Source organism: Spea bombifrons, chromosome 7, assembly GCF_027358695.1.
Source record: "Spea bombifrons isolate aSpeBom1 chromosome 7, aSpeBom1.2.pri, whole genome shotgun sequence".
NCBI classification, from domain to species: Eukaryota; Metazoa; Chordata; class Amphibia; order Anura; family Pelobatidae; genus Spea; species Spea bombifrons.
This window is the reverse complement of record NC_071093.1, coordinates 46,687,861-46,696,822: the sequence shown is the minus strand read 5'-3', so window position 1 is coordinate 46,696,822 and position 8,962 is coordinate 46,687,861.

Below are 8,962 nucleotides of genomic sequence, written 5' to 3'. Positions count from 1 at the left end.
TTGGTTTTGTTTTTTAAGGGGTGTCTGGTTGAGATAGAGTGGGAAAGATGTCTGAGGTGTTGTCACCATGCAAAGGGTTAAGTTGGGGTGTTTTTTGCCCCCAGTAAGGGTCACCAGATACAGGTCGCATTAGTTAACTCTTGGGAAGGCAATGTCTCTGCTTCCGATGCGCGGTTTAATTCTATTCCCGATTACTCTCCTGCGGTAACAATCAGAACAATAAGAGATTACAATGGAGAGACTGACAGCTGCTGGTATATGTGAGTGCGAGTGTATATGAGTGCGAGTGTATATGAGTGCGGGTGTATATGAGTATATCAGTGTATACAAGTGCGGGTGTATATGAGTGCAAGTGTATATGAGTGCGGGTGTATATGAGTGCGGGTGTATATGAGTGCGGGTGTATACAAGTGCGGGTGTATATGAGTATATCAGAGTATATGAGTGCGGGTGTATATGAGTGCATCAGTGTATATGAGTGCGGGTGTATATGAGTGCGAGTGTATATGAGTGCGGGTGTATACAAGTGCGGGTGTATACAAGTGCGGGTGTATATGAGTATATCAGTGTAAATGAGTGCGGGTGTATATGAGTGCGAGTGTATACGAGTGCGGGTGTATACGAGTGCGGGTGTATACGAGTGCGGGTGTATACGAGTGCAAGTATATATGAGTATATCAGTGTATATGAGTGCGGGTGTATACGAGTGTGAGTGTATATGAGTATATCAGTGTATATGAGTGCGGGTGTATATGAGTGCGGGTGTATACAAGTGCGGGTGTATATGAGTATATCAGTGTATATGAGTGCGGGTGTATATGAGCGCGGGTGTATATGAGCGCGGGTGTATATGAGTATATCAGTGTATATGAGTACGGGTGTGTATGAGTACGAGTGTATATGAGTGCGGGTGTATATGAGTGCGGGTGTATATGAGTACGGGTGTATATGAGTGCGGGTGTATATGAGTATATGATTACAGGTGTATATGAGTACGGGTGTATATGAGTGCGGGTGTATATGAGTGCGGGTGTATATGAGTATATCAGTGTATATGAGTATATGATTACGGGTGTATATGAGTGCGGGTATATATGAGTGCGGGTGTATATGAGTGCGGGTGTATATGAGTACGGGTGTATAAGAGTGCGGGTGTATATGAGTATATGATTACAGGTGTATATGAGTACGGGTGTATATGAGTGCGGGTGTATATGAGTGCGGGTGTATATGAGTATATCAGTGTATATGAGTATATGATTACGGGTGTATATGAGTGCGGGTGTATATGAGTGCGGGTGTATATGAGTATATGATTACGGGTGTATATGAGTATGAGTGTATATAGACTAGTGTATATAGAGTGTGTACGAGTGAGTGTGTGTATGAGTGTAAGTGAATATGAGTGCATATAAGGCTGCCAGGTATTCTTTAGCGGGGATCCTTCTGGACGAGGCGCAGGGATGGAGCAGGGGAGGTGTTTACGTGGCTGTCAGTACATGGGAGGGGGGCCACAACCCGCTGGCAGACAGCCCCCCACTCACCGGCAGACGGAGCCCCCCCCACTTGCAGACAGCCTCCCCTCCCTCACCAGCAGACAGCCTCCCCTCCCTCACTTTCACTTTCATTCTGACCGGGCTGATCCGTCACCCAGAGGAGGCGAGGCAGCAGAGACAGAGCGAGAGGCACCTACTGCGTGGACTGTATGTACCCCTGCAGGAGCCTGGGGGAGCGGGGGCATTATGTATGGGGGGGTAGTATGTATGGGGTGGGGGCAGTATGTATGGGGTGGGGGCAGTATGTATGGGGGGTAGTATGTATGGGGTGGGGGCAGTATGTATGGGGTGGGGGCAGTATGTATGGGGGGTAGTATGTATGGGGTGGGGGCAGTATGTATGGGGTGGGGGCAGTATGTATGGGGGGTAGAGCTTCACCAAAATGTGGCCTTAAGTCTTTAGTCCGGTTGATCCCTTTTATTGGCCAAGAGCAATAACATGAGCTTTCAGAGGAAAAAGAGACCTCAGAGGTCTCCCAATGGATTGTAAATGCCTCTCTCCTGTGCAAGAATGTCTTAACATGTGTAACTGCAGGATGTACTGCCACACAGAGCGCTATACACATGAGCATAAAGTATTACATACAGATCGAGTGCTATACACAAGAGCATAAAGTACTACCCATAGATCGCTATACAGACACAAACATACATGGACTTAGAGTGCTACGCACATGAAAAGTAGTATACCGTTACTAAACAGTGCTAAACACTGACAGAGTACTATACCCAGTAATATAGAGCGCTAAACACATGATGTCCTGTAATATTAATAAGCGGACTGCAGACCCCAAGTAGTTCAGATGGGGCACTTTTAGGGGGTGTGGTTAGCGGTGTGTCCAGGGAGGGGCATTTAGAAGAAGAATAATGGGGTTTATTTACCCCGTTTAATTTATAAAGCCATTTCCTGCTGTTTCTATACACATTATCGGGGCTTTTAGGGCTGTATCCCCTCATACCCAGCAAACATTCTGACCTCCTAGAAAAGAGGGGCATCAGGGGGGAGAGAGGGGCATCAGGGGAGGAGAGAGGGGCATCGGGGGGGGGAATGGTATCAGGGGAGGGAAGAGGGGGATCGGGGGAGGAAAGAGGAGACAGCACAAACAGGATGAAAGAGGGACACAAAGTCTTGGGGCCCAAATAGGGACTGTGTCTCCGGAAGAGGGGCGCTCGGGAGGTGAGCGGCCGTGATGTTCTGTAACCTTCTGATTATAGAGAGTGCTGCGGGATGGCCCTGACGGTCGGGATATTCTCCAGGTCGGCGGAGGAGGAATATGCCTGGCTGCTCGTCCTGCTCGGGGGAAGATTCAACGTCTTTGCGTTCTATATTTCCAACACCAATCAGAGCGCGTTCCGAGAATCCGCCGGCCAATGCCAGGTGGCGATCCTGTACCATTCCAAGACTCGAGGACGAATCAACATCGTGGACGTGACAGACTCCATATACGACAAGGAACTGGCCCACCTGTCCGCCACGCTCGGTAAGGGCATCTTCTGCAGCCCCTGCGCAGACGCTCGCCGTGTTGCCCCCATTGGGTTCTCTTGTGGGGTAACTATAAGGTCACCCGGGGTAACCGTCTTTATATCTGATTGTGAAGAAGCTTCCGGACTCTTTGTGTCCCACAGGGAAGGACAGCGTCATCGTGGTTGTGGACGACGTGGATGACAGCAGCGTTCCCGCCAGGGACAGCATCCTCCGGAATCAGCCCAGCATCAACAGACTGGCGGCCGGCGCCTTCCTGTTCACCACCGCAGACAAACACAACGGGCCAGTACTGGAGAGGAAAGCGGAGGCGATAATAAAGATAATCAGCGCCGGTAAATTCATGGAAACCACGGCAACGGGATCGTTCGTTGCGTATCTGGATGGAAATAGTCTGCAGGATCAGAAACCGCGCAGGAGAAAAGTTACAAGAGAGCAGAATCTAACACGAGAGCGTCAGAGACTGAGATGGAACGGAAGGGAGCTTTACTTTACTGAGAGGGTGGTAGATAAGTAGAACAGCCTCCCAGCAGAGGTGGTAGAGGGTAATACAGCGAGGGGATTAAACACGCATGGGATAGACATACAGCTCCTGAATCTAAGATGAGACCAACGACTGATTAAGGTTTGAGTCTTTACAGCAGGAGAAACGGGGGCCGCCGGGGGCCGATCTGCCGGAGGGTTCTTTGTTTCCTCCTTAATTAATTAACCAGTTCACGTCCCCTTAGTTGCCTTGAATCTTTCTTCTTGCTGGTGGTCCTCGGTGATCTGCCGCTGCGACTTGCCCTCCATACGTGGCCCCAGGGGGGGCGGGGGGGTATTTAGAGTTTTGTGGAATGAGTTTGATGAAAGAAATCCTCGTTTTGTTGAAATGGAATCTGACGATTCGTTTTCTTTTTTCACAGCTGATAAAAGCATTTCCTCCCTGGTGAGTATTTTGTGAATTAAAACTTTTTTATTTCTGCCGTCAGGAAAGATTAGAGTTGCTGCCATAAATTAACTCTTCGTGCGACTCTCGTAGGCTCCACGGCCAGTGTCAGTGGGGCGAAGGAATTCTTAGCGGGGTAAAGGAGGGCAGAAATTTTGAAATGTAGCATTAAAATCATTAAACAATCGCCCCCCTTCCTCATCTCTGTAAAGATTGGGGACTTCAAGTGATGACATCATAACCTTTATATGAATATCTGTGTATTTTTATTTCTTTGGCGCTCGTAGATGTACTTGGTGCTTTCCATTTAAGTAAATAAGTGCGGTTATATAAGAAGCACAGCGGCCTTCGATATTACGATCAGGGTGCGATGGTTTGAATACATTAGGAGAGGAGGTCCCTGTGCCAAAGAGCTTACAGTCTAAAGCCTTCTTGGCCTGAGCAGTTACAACCCGAGTAAATCAGACACAAGTTCATAAAAAAAACTGTGGAAACGGTCAAAAGAAAGCGACCCCCCCCCTGACAATATATTGAGTTCTCGCCTATTTCTCGGTTCCATATTTACGTCTCCTTCCTGATGCTCATCCCGGCGAGGATCCTGCGGACGTCGGGGTAAGAAGCAGAACGCCTGCCCTGGTATCTACAGAACATACGTCAGATATTCATACAGGCCCACCGTAGGGTTCTAGAAGTGTAACACTGAGCAGGAACGTTTCCGTGGTGTCTGCTCCATATCTAGAACCCGATTGCCCCTATAGCCCCCATGGTTACCGCCACTACGTCAATGATGTGTCTGATAAGACCTGAACACACAGTCCGGGGCTAGCGGTGGGGTCTTTGCCCGGATACACAGACACCGCACTGAGGGGCAACAAACGATTATCATCCAAAACAATGCCCCGACCGCCCTCACTGGGTTCTGGGGTAGTTATGCTGCCTATTTAGGAGTCTAGCTACTAAATGACGGTGCCAGAACCCCCACGGAGGAGGGCATTGGCCTCTGGGATGTTACCCCGGCGTTTGCTGCTTTTGGCCCCTATTTATCCTCTTAGTTCTCGCTAAATTCCCCTCATATGAAGAAAAGAATCTGCGCCTCTTTCCTAAAGTTTTCTTGAGTTCATTCAGATTACAGAGAAAAGAATTATCTGCGTTTCAGGTTCCCGGGCGGAGGTCCCCGAAGCTTCTGTCAATGAATCTCTTCACTTGGGTTCTCTTTTTCTACAATCCAGACAGAAAACACGTGAGTATAAAACCACCTCGGCAGAGACGCCGCTTTCCAGACACGTAACGCCGGGGGGGGGGGCTCATAACATTTCTCCCCGACGAGCAGAGGGGCAACTAAAAAAAAATAAAAAAATACATAGAAAAAGGCAAAGACAGGATTACGAGTTTCATAACGCGAGAGCAAAGAGCCAGCGGCGAGGGTAAAAGTCTCTCCCGTTGGTAAATAAGAGCTCTAAGCGTTAGAGAAGCCACCGATACGTCGTCCAGCTAACGGCTCCTCTCCTTTCTTCCGCCTCCAGGCCTTCATCGCCCTTTTCTGGACTTTTCTTTCCGTCAGGAACTTTTATTACGGCGGCTCGAAGGCCCTCATTCCTTTCGTAAGTACCGACTGTAAAAAATCCGTAGAGTAAATGTCTGAGGTTCTAGAACATTCAAGAAAACCGCGCGAGATCCTGAGCTTTGTGTGTCAGCGCCTTCCTCTCCGGGGCTCCGGTTTTATTGTCCCGCTTCGGAATATATATATATATAATACAATATATATATATAATATATAAAGAGCGGATGGAGTCCGTAAAACGCGCGCGCGGATTAACACAACATACGGACTCAGCTAACGCTTCATTTTTTTCTTCTTTCAGGTGAATCCCAAGCGGAACGATCAGGTTGTAGACTTCTCATATTTGTCTTCCGCTGGACTCCTAATTTTCTCGCTATACGTAAAAAATCCAGCTTGGTTCTCAACCTGGAGCCGTCGCCTCAGAACTCGGTTTTAAAACTCAATTCTGCTTAATTATAACAAATATATCCGAACTTTTTAAAATTGCGTGAAAATTATTTTATGTTTAAATTCAAGAGATGCCAAACAATTTACGTAGACATCTTATTTTTCCTTTCTATGAGGGGTGGATAAGTGGAGCAGCCTCCCAGCAGAGGTGGTAGAGGGTAATACAGTGAGGGGATTAAACATGCATGGGATAGACATACGGCTCCTGAATCGAAGACGCCGCGGTCAGCACGTGCCCAGACGCCGCGCCGATCCGTCTGTGATCGTGATTTTTGTGTCTGTTTTCACACATTGTATTTTGGTTTTGTGATCGCTCTGGAGTTATGCATCACACATGCTGCGGGGCTTCGTCTGGGCAGAAACATAAAAGAAACGATAACGTGGGTGATGCGGTCGCCCTGACAGAGCCCCGCGACGCTTTCTGAACGCTTCGATATCATCTGAGCGAGGAGACCTCTGAGTCCTCGACACGACGGCCGTATTATTACACAAACCAATACCATGAATATTATACGAATAGAAGATATAACATGTAAATATAACATAAATAATACGCTGACCTGAAGTATGATAAGGAGTCGGGTGTTTGGGTGATTAAGACCGAGCCGTTCTATCGTCCCCTGCAGGCAGTATGATAAGTAGTCGGGGTGTTTAGTAGATCGGGGCTCAGATAACAGAGCGAGAATCATACAAATGGCTGATATGCAGCTGCCTGAAATATATTATGGGGCAAAAACTACAACTGGGGTAAAAAACGTAATGGTTGAGGATCGCTGAAAACGCGTTTTTTAATCAGATACCGGGGATTTATTTAAAGAATCCGGCATTCTCTGCTCTCCTCACCCTCTGCGAGCAGCCGATTCACTACTTTATCCCAAAGATTTTTCTAGAAATCTCAGTTTTATCCGACGCTCCACAGCCACCGGGCACTCAGGGGTTAATGGGACTGTGAAGCTGCACTGGCTTCTCTCAGGGAGAGCTCTGAACTCTAATCAGGCCTGACTTTGGGCCTAGTCCTGAGCTCTGCCGGCCTGACACGCCCCCTGTCAGGCTTCCCTCTCACACTGCCCTGAGACTGAGTGCCCTCCAGCCGCCCACACATCCTCTAAGAAAACCCGGGGAAAGCCTCACTGCCACCTCATTGGCGCAGCTGATCACATGTCCTGCTTGCAGGGGTGGATGGGGGAATCAGCCGGTTCCACCATTTGGAGTCCTGGAAGGGGCTGAGCGACCAATCAGCAGCAACAGCAACAAGAAGAAAATGGATGCGGTTACTGTTAACCCACAGCGGAACACACTCGAGTGGGCAGGCAGGGGTTAACAGGTTTGAGGATGACACGCATTGGCTAAAATCCTGTATTTAGTTTATTAATGGAATAAAAATCAGTAATGGAATAATAATCCAGCCAGTCCCTGCGCCAGCATCCCTGCATGCGGTGGTCTGCTTTCCTGGCGCTGATTGGCTGCTTGACAACAAAGTAGGATGGGAGCTGCAGCTTCTACCTTCGCCAGCAGCTTTGATCCAGTGAGAACGTTTTTTTTTTTCTTGAAAAAGGCTTGAAAAGCGATTATTATTTGTATTATTATTATTATTGGTTTATTCAGCGCCATCTTATTCTGTAGCGCTGTACAGTAATCAATGTGAGATGGGGGGCTTTGCGAGCCCACTCCTCGGCCAGAGGACCGGACTTTCTCTCCCCCGGGCGCTCACTGGATCCTAACCAAAAGGCCCCGAAACCTTTAAAAAATTCTCCCAAAACATTCTCAGGCTTCGCTAAACACTTATTATATTTATGTGTTCGGTTTGGGGGTCTTTACCCTGTTAACGTAACAAGGGGTCAGGCCTAAGGCTGCGCGGCAATGACTTGGTGTCTGTCGTTATTGGGTTAAGGGAAATTGGTTGGGGGGTCTGGCCCGGGGATCGGGGGGACTTTAGTCATGTACCGAGAGGCCAGTTTATACGGACGAGAAGAAACAGCCCTAAAATCTCAGATAATGAGAGCCTCAAAAAGAACAGCGAGCAATAAAAAAAAATGATATTCCTTTTATCCTGATTATAACGGCGCAGGAATAACAATGAAGAAGGCAATCCGCCGACCTTTATCGGCATTTATTAAAATCACATCCCCATCTACGGGAGATTTCAGGATATCTGAAACGATGGGGGACCGCGCATCAGCAATGACGTACCTGGTATGTCCCGGGTCCCGGTCTGCAGCTGCTATGTAGCCAGGAAGTACCTGGTACGTCCCGGTCTTGAAGGGGTTAAGTCATCAATAACAATGAATCCATACAACAGCAAACAACAACTTACACACCACTCAAACAACACGCGGGCTACAATCGGTTTCTGTTTTACGTTACGCTGTAACAAGGGGGGGGGTCTGGATTTTACAGGAAGATTGCTGCATTTTGGTAACTTTATGAAACAATTGGGGAAGCTGGAAATACAATTTAATGACATCAGCACCCAATGGATCCAGTCATGATTTTGAGCTATACCATTTCTTCTAGATATAAATATATATTTTTTTTTCATATTTCCATTTATTTCATCTGTTTCTTCTATAAAATAACACGCGTGATATTATGGTTTATTTATGTAAATGCCCTTTATGATATGTTGTTATTATAAGCCGTAGGATTGATTATTCATTCACTTATATTCATTTTTTTACATTTTTATACTAATCATGTTTTGTTTTTGTTTTTTGCCAGCACTAGTTGTTTTTTTTCTTCAAGAGTCTGTCCAGATTTTGATACTGCGCTATATTATTTCATGGTTTTTTAAATATTTGGACTCTTTGGGCTTTTCCTCCGGTTGATCCACTCTTTGGAGGATCCATATTACTACATCATTATTGGTATTATATATTATATGATATATATATATCGATTACTTATAACTTTACCACACCCACTGCCCCAAAGCTCCACCCACTCGGCCCAGCCCACACAATTAGCAAAATTTAGCTCCGCCTAGTTACT